Here is a 13542-nt window from a genome sequence, read left to right as displayed (position 1 = left end):
TGTGTGTGTGTGTGTGTTGGGGGGTGTGTGTGTGTGTGTTGGGGTGTGGGTGTGTGTTGGGTGTGTGTGTGTGTGTGTGTGTGTGTGTGTTGGGGGTGTGTGTGTGTGTTGGGGTGTGGGTGTGTGTGTGTGTGTGTGTGTGTGTGTGTGTGTGTGTGTGTGTGTGTGTGTGTGTGTGTGTGTGTGTGTTTCTGATAATTACCATAACATTATATATTTATAGATTTAGCGGTTGTACAAACACAAGGCCTCACACATGCCACTCAGACTGACAGACTTGACAAGTTTACCAACCATAAAGACAGTTGAACCTTTAAACATCACTCACAATGGATCTTGAATATTCCAACTGTAATCAGACATATCTAAGTTAAATCTCAACAATTGCAACCCCAGTTGCAATATCAAATTCTGTGTCATTACTAAGGAATAACGAAGTCTCTGGTGCACTGCACTCTAAGATTAAGAGAAAACGGATGACTCAGGTGTCCTGAAGTGAGAGAAAACGGACTCCTTTGATGGGGCACTCAAATAAAGAGACATAGCTACATATTTTGTGGACTACCCACTTTACAGCATTGATTGTATCCTTTTCATCACTTTGTAATAAACCTAGCCATGCCTATGTGTGTTTATGATATTTACCATAACATTCTATATATATTTAGTGGGTCTAAATGTTCGTAAGTGGGAAACTTGGGGTTGGGTGCATGGAACCAATTAGAATAAATCCCATGGGTTTATGTAATTTCGGACAATGTCCATTTCGGTTAACATCACGTTTCCAAGAACGTATCAGAGAAAAGTTTTTCCAATACCCGGAAAATTCCGGGGATGGGGGAGTTTTTTCCAGGTTCGAGAGATGATGTAATGGGCAATTTCTGGAACTTCCGAGAAAATTTTTCCGTTACCCAGAAAATTCCGAGGACTAGGATTTATTTCCGGCTTTGAGAGTCGTCTCGTTGCCCAGAAATCTCTCATTCCCGGAAGTGCTCTGCACCAATTGCTCTAACGGAGATATCACTCTATATCTACCCGATAATACAAACTGAAAAATAACAATAACGCAGTTCACAGCTTAGAACGCTGAGATACCAATACTGCACCGCGTAACTTCCCAATGATTCCCGGGGACATAAGTATTTTTTATTCCCTTTACGATTTATACCTCATGACAACTATTTTTTTGACAATATATATGAATGATTGTGCCATGTATCAAAATAAAAAGCATATTTACCCGAAATTGCGTGAAAATATCAATAACGCAGATTACAGCTTGGTTGGGATCACAATGTCAAACCCCTCACCTGCTCCCACGATCCACATTAACTTCAGGGACTCAAGAAATTGTTATTCTCTTTATATATATACAGTCGGCCCTTTAACATATGCGGGTTTAGCATACACGGATTTGCAAATACGCGGATTGCCCCGACGGACGAATATTCTGTACATTGAAGTAATTGAAGTACATACACTGCACACCGCCCGCCACACACACACACACGCATCGCGTCATGCCACCCCGTGCTCCCTCACTCAATCAGTCTCCCTGTAACCACGCTTGTGTTGACATCAGCATTGTAGGTTGACCCTGATTTTTGACCAAAAATCATTAATTTATGATATTCCTTGTTTATAGGTCAACCCAAGTTTTTGAGGGTATTGGAACAACAAAACCTCCAGTAAAACATCCCCACGTCCTATAAATTGAGGCTCACTGTGCCTTAAACAACAGTGCGAAGGCAAATTGTTTACCATTTATTATTACGCATAATTTACACTGAAACGAGGGTAGTTTCAACAAAAATATTGTATAATTCCATTCAAGTATTTATTCAAGTCAATTGGAGGGAATATTATTGTAATACAACAGTTTTTAACGGAAAACCATTGGCGATTACGGTAACATCTTTTGAACGAAAAGCGAAAGTCATTGCTTTAGTCACGATTTTATCCCACTTTCCACTGGAATCGTAAGTCATTCCGCAAAAATATTACATTTCCGTGAATGTATTATATCAAGCACAGTATGAATAGAATATCACTAATATAACAGTATTTTAACCGAAAACTATTAAAAAAACGATTAACATATCTTGAACATCGGAAGGTTAGGTAAAGTCTTTTGTTTTCGTCATGTAGTTTATCCTAATTTACATTGAAATACATTACGTTTCAGCAAAACTACTATGTATTTATTTCTGAGAATATTGAAATGTAATATTTTTTGCTGATATGACTTATGTATTACAGTGGAAAGTGGGATAAAATCGTGACAACAATGACTTTCGCTTTCTTTAGTTCAAAATTTGTTACGTATACACCGAATGGTTTTCAGTTAAAAACTGTTATTACAATAATATTCTATCCTAATTCACTTAGTGATGCAACAGTTTATTAACTGAAAACGATTCGAAAAACCGTATACGGTCTAGCTGATCTGCAGAGCCCTGGTCGCGGAGGCTTTGTTTATGCATCGGCCCTTCTTAAGCAGCCTTTAATTTTATAAATGCGTTGAAATTGTGTTTACTGGTATATTCTATTTTCTTGCTTCTTATTTGCCAGAAATATGACAAGTTTGTATATAATACAATGTTACGGTACTTTTAATTTACAAGTCTTCTTTTTTAAAAACACAGAAGACACCAAACAAATACCAGTCGGATATTTGCGTGACTCTCCGCCATAAAAAAGACCAAACAGCTGGTACTCTCTCCCTCAGCCCTACCCAAAATACAACTGACATCTTTCTTGTTCATTCTCTTCCAATTTCTCACTTTAACTGGTCTTTTCTGCTTCATATTGCCTACATCAGATAAACTACAGTACTTGAGGTTAGACACTGTTATAAATTTGATTACCTGGTACTGGCAGGATGCCGTTAGAACCACCTGACCTCACCAACAGTGTTGCAAATCAGACAGCATTTTTTTTACATTTTTGGTGTCTCCATTTGTTAATTTTGTTTTGTGGGGTTTGCACAATAGTAAACTGTTTTACCTACAGTATTGTAAAACGATTTGGGAAAAGAAATACTCGGTAACTTAAAATTTTAAACGGAAAATCTTGAAACTGGCAACTGTGTGCTGAAGACGATGACAAGGAAAAGTATTTTGATGGATTTTATGAAAATATTCAGAAATATGGTATCGTAGTAATTATTCAAGTGAATTAGGATAGAATATTATTGTAATACAGTAGTACCCGTTTACGCGGTCAATTGAACCCACAGGGTACCGTGGAAAGTGAACAACAGAACATATGGGATTAATTCCAAGAGACTGGCCCGACCCCCAAACTCCACTTTTTCAGACACAATACCTATGTTGTCGTAAAAAAACATCTTAATTTTATGATGGTATGTTCACACAATTAATATTTAAGAGAAATATAGTCGCCAGGTTAATGTCCATTCAAATAATGGACTCAAATCCCCCCTCTTCAGCTCACTAGCTCCTACCTCTCTGAGAAATGTTTGGGTGAAAACAGACACTATCTGTCAATCAAAGTACTCACCTTGCCTCCCCCTCCTCACACTCACGCCAGCTGGTCGGTTGGTCCCACCCTCCCCCACCTCCACCTTCCTCCCTACCAATGTTTGGGTGACACTAGATTTTAACTTTGGTAATAAATAATACCTCAGACTAAAGTTAGGATAATATAATTGACATTTCTGGATTCCTTGCAGGTCAGGGAATATTTTGAATGTAAACTTCATATATTTTGCACAAAATAAAATATTTGCTTTGTGTAAACCAAATTATTACATTAGATCTAAAATTTTATGTCTAATGCAAAATCCATGATGTTTATATTCAAAATGATCATCATATTGTAAATTCTAGCAATGTAAATTATATTCTGGCCGGTAATTTGAATGAATTTTATGAGCTAAATAAAAAAAATTATACTTCACGTATATGAGTAGATGCACACTGAAAGTGAAAGTCCGGTTCTGGCAAGGTACGCGTAAATGAGAAATAGCGGAAAAGTGAAACGTAAAGCGAGTATCTGTACTGTACAAGTTTTTAACTGAAAACCATTAGCGATCACGGTAAAATCTTTTGAACAACGAAGAAAGCGAAAGTCATTGTTTTCGTCATGATTTTATCCACTTTCCACTGTAATCGTCGTCATTTCAGAAAAATATTACATTTCCATATTTATTTCTGAGAATATATTCATTCAGTCACAGTTAAGGTAAAATATACTTGTGATGTAATATTTTAATGAAAATATCCATTAGAAATATGGTATTGTAGTTTCTTTTTGTTTCAAATTTAATTAACAAAGATTGATGTTTCAAATGTAATGAAAAAAAAATTTAAGTATCTATAAATATTCTTTAAAAATGAATACTTTATGTTTTACATCATCCTGTGCTACCATACCATGCATTTGGCTACTTTGGACTTGCTGATGACGCGAGATCTGCCCTGGCAACTGTACGACACTCACAGCTGGTGGTGTGTCATTTCCATTGTTTACTGGTAGTTACTGGTAAATATTTTTCCAACGCTAAACTATTACCCGTTTAGAGTCATTTAATTTTTTGCCAAAATTTTGGTCTTAAAAACTCGAACTACACACAGGTATATCACGGTAAATAAGGACATGGGGCCAGGGTGTTTTTGGGGGGGGCCAGCAAAAAATCTTGATTTTAACATTCACGGGTATTTATTTGTTTACTTATGTCCTTTAGATTGAGTTTATGTTTTTGTATAAAATGTCATAGAAATGACCTGGGAGAATTTAATTTCCATTGCTGGGATTCTTGTAAGATAGTGATTAATTTGAATATAAACAAGCTATAATTTGCACTAGATATAAAAATTTTAGTACCGTAATCATTTAGTACATGTACAGTACTGTACAGGTTTGCACTTAGGTCAATTATTTCTTTTATGTTTCTTTCAGTATGGTGTGTGCATGTAAATGAATAAAAATAAATGATTAATTTTTTGTAAATCTACCCAAAAATACAGTTGACAAACGTGTACATTATTAAAATGTACTAAACTAATGTACTACAATTTCTATCTCTTGTGCAAAATATATGGCGTTATATTAAATTATTCACCGTCTTGCAAGGATTCCAGCAATGCAAATTATATTCTCCTAATTTAGTCTGTGATATTATACGAGATAAAAACTTAAAGACTACTGTATAACCACCAAATCCTGTGGGAGGAGGAGGGGGAGGAGGAGGGGGGATGGGGGGAGGAAGGGGGGAGGAGGAGGGAGGAGGGAGGGGGAGGAGGGAGGAGGGAGAGGGAGGGAGGAGGGAGGAGGGAGGAGGAGGGAGGAGGTGACAGTGACATGTCATAGAAGTGACCGGGGAGAATATAATTTACATTGCTGGAATTCTTATAAGACAGTGATTAATTTGAATATAAACATGCTATAGTTTGCACTAGACAAAAATTTTAGTAATCATTTACTACATTATTTTGAGTACATGTACAGTACAGCTTTGCCCTTAGGACAGTGTAGCGTGCAGTACAGCTTTGTCCTTAGGACAGTGAAACATTAGGCGCGAATTTTAAAATATGATGCACCAGATTGACTCGAGCAAAATAGGAATGATTCGCTTTAAATTAAAACATTTTGTATGAAAGATTGTGTGTGCATTTAACAGAAAAAAATATAAAAATAAAATATAAATAAATAAATAAATTACAGTTGTACCCCACTTAACGCGGTCAATTGAACCCAGAGGGTCCCGCGTTAAGTGAAAACACCAGCGTTAAGTGAATAACAGAACATATGGGATTAATTCCAATAGAACCCAGCCCGACCCCCAAACTCCACTTTTTGACGACAAATAACTATGTTGTGGTAAAAATAACATCTTAATTTTATGATGGTACATGCACACAATTAATACTTAAGAGAAATAGAGAAATACAGTCGCCAAGTTAATGTCCATTCAAATAATGGACTCAACTCCCTCCCCCTCTTCTCACACTACACTCACTGGCTCTTCCCTCTGAGAAATTTTTGGGGGAAAACCAGGTATAGTAATAAATAATTCCTCAAACTAAAGTAGGATAATATAATTGACATTGCTGGATTCCTTGTAAGACCAGGAATATTTTGAATATAAATGTCATATATTTTTCACAAAAGATAACATATTTACTCAGAATAAACTTTACATCTAAAATTTGTATGTCTAATGCAAAATCTATGATGTTTATATTCAAAATGATCAGCAAATTGTAAGAATTCCAGCAATGTAAATTATATTCTGGCCGGATAATTTGTATGAATTTTATGAGCTAAAACATATATCTTCAGTTAATAAAAAAAAAAAAAATATTCTTCGACACTATCTGTCAATCAAAGTACCCCACCTTGCCTTCCCCCCCTCTTCCAACCGCGTGGTCAGTCCCAACCCTCCCCCCACCCCCCCACCAATCCTCCATTCAAGAGTTTTTAACATTTAGTATTAAATAATACCTCAGATTAAAGTTAGGATAATATAATTGACATTGCTGGATTCCTTGTAAGACCAGGAATATTTTGAATATAAATGTCATATATTTTTCACAAAAGATAACATATTTACTCAGAATAAACTTTACATCTAAAATTTGTATGTCTAATGCAAAATCTACGATGTTTATATTCAAAATGATCACCAAATTATAAGAATTCCAGCAATGTAAATTATATTCTGACCGGGTAATTTGTATGAATTTTATGAGCTAAAACAAATATCTTCAGTTAATAAAAAAAAAAATAATTCTTCACGGGGTAACAGATGGTCGGTCGGTTGGTCCCTCCCTCCCCCCCACCCCCCACCAACCATCCCAAGGAGATGTGTGGGATAACCACTAAATTTTAATAAATAATACCTCAAACTAAAGTTAGGATAATATAATTGACATTGCTGGATTCCTTGTAAGACCAGGAATATTTTGAATATAAAAGTCATATATTTTGGACAAAAGATAACATAATTACCTAGAGAACAATTTTTATCTAAAAATTGTATGTTTAATGCAAAATATATGTTGTTTATATTCAAAATGATCACCAAATTATAAGAATTCCAGCAATGTAAATTACATTCTGGCTGGGTAATTTGTATGAATTTTATGAGCTAAAACAGGCAGTCAGGCAGGGTGGCGGGTGGTGCGAATCTAAAAATAGCTCTCGAGCCGGACACTCACCGCGTATATGATGAAAAATGCCGCGTTAAGTGAAAGTTCAGCTTTGGCAAGGCACCGCGTATATGCGAAAACGCGTTAAGTGAAAGCGCGTTAAGCGGGGTAATACTGTATGTATGTCTATCCCACTCTGTAGTAAGTCTTGTGCATGTAAGAAATGTTTATTCCCTTAATGTTTCTGACTTAATAATAATAATGAAAGAATAAATGCATGTTTCATCTATGAAAAATGAAGAAAATTACTTATGTCTCTCCGAAATTACCTGTAGTGGCAGTTAGGGGATTGCAACTTATGACTGTACAGTGTACATGTACATATCGTGAATGTTAAATGAAAATAAATCTCTATTTTATATAAATTTATTGTTTTTATATTTTTATTTTATATAAATACTTACCCGGTAATTATCACATAATAAATACAGTGGTCCCTCGGTTAACGAGCGCCTCAGTTAACGAGATTTCGGTTAACGATTTACCTTCCATAAGATTCTTAACTTCGGTTAAAGAGCAATCCCTCGATTAACGAGTTTTTTACGAGCCGACCTCAACATGTTTTCGCTTGCATTTGGCGGCCCACCAGCTGTAGTATTAGTCCGCCAATACAGTAATCGGTTTTAGGGCTTAAATTCCTTATTATTTTAGTAAATATCAAGAAGTTTATACTATTCAATAATTTTAAAAGTTTAATATTAACTTTTTTAGTCATTTTAACAATTATTGAACATAATTGAAGGTAAAGAAACTAGTTTCTGGCGTGCCATCCAGCCTGTTAACACACGAGATAGGCGTTAGTCTCTCTCTGTTTTCAGTGGAGGTAACATCTTGCTTGAGACTCTCTTCAACTAAATGCTTTTTTTCTGTGTTTCCAAGCAAATTATTGGTCATTTTGAAATATATTTTACATATTGACAATATATAATGCAGTGCAGTGTTGATTTAAAGAAAATAATCTTGAATTACACCGAGCTAAAATTTTATGGGTGAAATGGCGCCATGGGGTGACTTCTCTTCCACCCCAATGCCTTCTCTCCTTCCTTCTCCTCCACCCCCATTCTAATTCCCATCATCATCCAGGAGCCTTCTACATACACACCTCAAAGTAAGTGTACTTTTCTACCTTTTTTGTTGAATTTAGGCAATTTTCGGTGAGCTGGAACCAATTACCCAAAAACCCATTGAAACAATGGTTTCGGTTAACGAGCAACCTGCTGGAACGGATTGTGCTCGTTAACCGAGGGACCACTGTAGAGGAAATGGCAGGGGTTAGGAGAAATGCTCCCTAAAAACTATTATTTGTTTGTCCATTTTCTTCAATATATTTTATTTATAAAACTATAATATCAACAACAATAATAATAATAATAATAATAATAATAATAATAATAATAATAATAATAGAACCAAACCTAATAATACAATAGTAAGAAAATAGCTTTTAAATGAAAATGTGCCCACATTTACATTGAATAATGGCTGGGATGGTGTGTGGGAACTAATGGTGGTGGAGGAGAGGTGGGGTTGGTTTACGTCATCAAGTTATTGGAAGCTCCAACAACTTTTCCTGAATACGAATTCGCAACTTTCAATTTACAACATGTACAGTCTCGTTCAAGATTCTTCAAACACTGCTGGAGACAGCTGGCAACTCAAGGCCATTTGTTCACTATACTACGTAGTAAAAATTATGAATGAATGTAAAAGTGATCGGTGTTTGGTTACTTAGTTTCTCGTTGCTTAATTAATGGTTGGGCTTTGTTGTTTTGTATTATATTATACCTTTCTGCTGGTATATACTGTTAATTTGATTTTAAAATGGACAGAGCAATGGGCTAACCTATATGAATTTATGCTTAGACAATTAAACATAAGTAAAAATCGGTAAGTATGTTAAAGAACATCATGCATCGGGCACAGCTGTGTGCAGGCTGTTTATGAGGTTGCCTGTTTATCATTAATTTATACTAATATTATCTTCAAACGTTTAATCCCTTTCGGGTGATTAATCCAGTTGTATGTAACCGATGGAAAACAGACTTCTTTCTAAAGACGTTTATTTCAAGCAACACAAACTGCTGTTTTAATTCGCTGTGGGATTAAGCAGAATTATCGGTTTGCTGCTACCTGTAGTGTGAGTGTGAGTGAGTGTGTGTGTGTGTGTGTGTGCCTTAGCCTGTGTTTTTTTTTGTGGGCAAACAATCAATAATCGAAAGAAATGTCATTCGAAAAATATGATAAGCTAAGTCTACTCATATGACAATCGCAATGGCAGTTGAAAGGTCTACAGCGATACAATACACATGCTACCTCATTAGCTATACCTTCAGTACGAGATTTCCTAAATTGATGTAATATTTTTTAGAATTAATAAAAATGTCAAGGGACCTGTTCAAGTCGACTTTCTTCACGAGCGCGTGCGTATGTTTCCATGCAAGTGTGCGTGAGTGTTGGAGCATCATTTTAAGTTAGGAAATAATAGTGAGGTAACGTTGTAACATAGTTTGGTATTTTGGCAAGGATATTTTCCCATTTCCTATAAATAAATGGAGAGAAAAATATATACAAATCCAATTATTACAATAAGCGCTTTCCAAGAATACATAATTATATTGTGAACGGCATGACATGAACTTATTAAATATGAGATTATGAGATTGAAATATGATATATCAATTTCCTCGCCATAAGTGTCTTGAAGAGCCGGATCGGACAGCTGTGATCGAACCATTACATACAGTATTGTATGAATTGTGTGTTATACAGTTGTTTCTTTGTCTCTGTCTCCCTCTCTAATTTCTTCCGTGGTATATATGGTAATTATTTCACATGCAATATATTTAACATATATTAGACTGTACTCTTTCATAATAATTATAAGTATAATGCTATGATTTGTTTGACTTAAATCATCCTGAATACATACTGCATAAGTGAGAATATTAGAAGATTGTTCTATTTACACTTATACAATTTGACATATATTCATGAAAATTATATTTATTTCAGTTATGATGGAAAAAATTTAATATCGATGTGCATTCATTATATGACGTTGATTACATAGGGAAATCATTTTTGACACATTAATATTTAGTCCTGCCACCTTCATTCTCGATTACTTGCTGCAGCCTGTTGGGAACGGAGCGACGTAATTGTGTATCGGTTTTGGTTTCCGCCTCAGGACCTCCCACTCACGGTGTGTATGCTCCTGTAGCTGCACCCTGGTTCTCTCTTCAGTTGGCTCCCACACGTTCACAATATTGGCCCAAACGTTCTCTATAGGGGTCATGTCACAACCTTTACTTGGCCAGTCTAAAACTTGCAAATTTCTTTGTTCTGCAAACCACAGCGTTACAATCCGTGCGGTATGGATAGGACACCTATCGTGCATGAAAATTATGTTTTTGGGAAACGGGAAAGCATATGCATGCACCGAGGGAAGCATAACTTCTTCGAGTGTTTCTAAACACTGTTCAGCTGTGAATCTTCCTTCTATGTCAGTCAGCTCTCCAATTCCGTGCAAATATTTCCATCCCCAAACATTGCAAGTCACATGGCCACTCCTTGCTTTCTCATAAATATGCTGTCTAGCATATCGGGTGTTGTTCCTCCTCTAGCAATGCAACCTTCCGTGAGAGGTAGATGAGAAAGTTTTTTCATCCCCAGAAATCTAGGCCTTCTTCAGCATACCATCGAGCAAACTTCAACCTGCCCTCGCAATATCGCTCATTTAACTTCTTGGTGGCGGGAGTTCTATGGTGAATGGCTCCTTCGTGAAGTCTTCGCCTGATTGTTAAAGGGGAATAATTGAATTGGAGATCCTCTCTTATTGAAAATGAAGTCTTGAAGGGGTTGGCCTCAGCGAAATTCCGGATGGCTTCAACTTGTGCAAGTGTTGTTCTGTGCAGCATTCCCGTCCTCTGGTGGTCCTTTAAACTTCCCTCCTCTTCCCATCGCTTAATCCAATAATATACAGTTGACCGACAAATCCCCAATTCTCGGGCAATTTCAGTGGGTGAAGACCCAGCCTTCTTCGTGCAGATTATTCTTCCACGTTCAGTGATTTTCTGCGTGTGGTATTTCATGTTGGCAGGGGTCTTCTACAATTGAGGGAGTGGAAGGGTAGTCAGCACTGACAACACCTCTGTCTCCCTCACCTTCACGCCAATAACATAAGCATTATATATACACCAGACTAAAAGTGGTGTAATCTACGCAAGTCAGAAACAAATTTTTTTGGGGGGAGGGGGCAAATAGTCACTCAACGAAAGAAATACCATTTGCTGTTTACAATATTCAGAGTTTTGCAATGACAATGGTATTGCTAGATAAAGGCTTGTAAAAGTATTAGGCATATGCTACCGCACTAATTCACACCATCAGATGGATGGTTCGTAAGATTAATTTCCCTCACCTTCAATTGAACGTCATTATTAAATACAGACACAGGCTGACACACACACACACACTTCACATGCACACACACACACTCCACATGCGCGCACACACACACAGGTAGCAGTGAACCAATGATTTTGCTTAATCCCACAGCGAATTAAAACAGCAATTTGTGTTGCATGAAATCAACGTCTTTAGAAAGAAGTCTGTTTTCCATCGGTTACATACAACTGGATTAATCACCCGAAAGGGATTAAACGTTTGAAGATAATATTAGTATAAATTAATGATGAACAGGCAACCTCATAAACAGCCTGCACACAGCTGTGCCCGTTGCATGATGTTCTTTAACATACTTACCGATTTTTACTTATGTTTAATTGTCTAAACAGAAATTCATATAGGTTAGCCCATTGCTCTGTCCATTTTAAAATAAAATTAACAGTATATACCAGCAGAAAGGTATAATATAATACAAAACAACAAAGCACAACCACTAATTAAGCAACGGGGAACTAAGTAACCACACACCGATCACTTTTACATTCATTCATAATTTTTACTCCATAGTATAGTAAACAAATGGCCTTGAGTTGCCAGCTGTCTCCAGCAGTGTTCGAAGAATCTTGAACGAGACTGTACCTACATTACTGCTAGGTGAACAGGGGCCAATGAGGGCTCGGAAGTATGTCCAAACAACTTTTCCACCGGCCCGGAAATCGAACCTGTGACATCTCGCTTGGAAGGCAAGAGCAGTACCGTTCTACCATCGGTGGGTGGTTACTGGGGAGGGTGTCATCTGAATCAGATGACAGAGCAGGTGATGGGGAGGAGAAGTGGGAGCTTTTGAGATGCTTGATATCGATGGCTGAAGTTCAGGTGATGTTACATTTACCTTTTTCGTAAAGTAGAAAAGAAAAGAGGTACAAAACTACTCTGCCTGGTGCTAAGGCGCTCTTTTCAAAACTGTGCTATTTAAAAAACTTTGCGTTATTTTAAAAATAGATATTAATTTAATACTAGTGTTATTTATAAAAAGTGCAGATTAAATCCGTGTAAATTGAGAGGTGACGGTACAGTATAGTCTGGATTTACGCGGTCAATTGAACCCGTGGAGGTCCGCGTAAAACGAGAAACGCGTTAATGAAATAACAGAACATATGGGATTAATTGAAATAAAGACTGGGCCGACTCCCAAACTCCACTTTTTGCCGACACAATATGTACGTTGTAGTAAAAATAGTAACGTAACTTTATGATGGTATGTACACACACATTATATAGAAGATAAATATCAATAAGAAAATAATATACTGCACCAGGTAAAGGAAAAATCAAGGTGTAACACTTACGTTAGTAGAAGAGAGGGGTCGGCATATGTGGATGGGGGCTGGTTCCGAGGCAGAGGGCAGATTAGTGGCCCTCAGGTGAATCACTGTTACTACCCACCACAGATGGCAGGGCCTCCCTGACAAACCCCTCAAAGTCACCATCACTGTCACTGACTTGGGCTGGCTGTGGTGGGTTGCGGGCGAAGAAGTCCGTGATGTTATGCTGACGGCTAGTGTTGACGTGGTCGTGATGCATCTTGATGTACTGCTCCATACCTTGCTGTAGATGGTTATTGAAGACTTCATACCGTTGATTGTCAGGGTCGTTGGAAAGGATGAGCTACAGTTTCTCTGCAAACTCGATGGCATCCTTAACATTACCATGTGTTAACTTGTGTTCTTCTCGGGCTGCTGCACCACCTGCCTCCTCACTGACGTCATCGTCTTCCAACATCTCGTCGGCAGTCACCTCAGGATCCCTGATCACCTCCATTATGTCTTCGTTGGTGGTTTCGGAGAAGCCTGCAGCTGTAACACTCTGTGCAGCTTCTCTTGCAAGGTCCACTGCCACTGCAACAGACTGAACTTCACCAGTCACAGGTTGCCTCTGCCTCCCACCTGGGATACCTTGC

At 37.3% G+C, this 13542-nt stretch overlaps 1 protein-coding gene across 3 annotated transcripts in view; it reads right to left on the bottom strand.

The window, feature by feature from the left end:
• The window catches only part of LOC121869947 (regulator of chromosome condensation-like), a 77586-nt gene that overhangs the window by 3602 nt on the left and 60442 nt on the right, over nucleotides 1-13542 (bottom strand). The gene's annotated exons all lie outside the window — the stretch shown is intronic.

Source organism: Homarus americanus, unplaced genomic scaffold (genome assembly GCF_018991925.1).
Source record: "Homarus americanus isolate GMGI-L3 unplaced genomic scaffold, GMGI_Hamer_2.0 scaffold14467, whole genome shotgun sequence".
Lineage (NCBI taxonomy): Eukaryota > Metazoa > Arthropoda > Malacostraca > Decapoda > Nephropidae > Homarus > Homarus americanus.
Note: the sequence above shows the minus strand (reverse complement) of the source record. Positions and strands in the feature narration are given on the sequence as shown.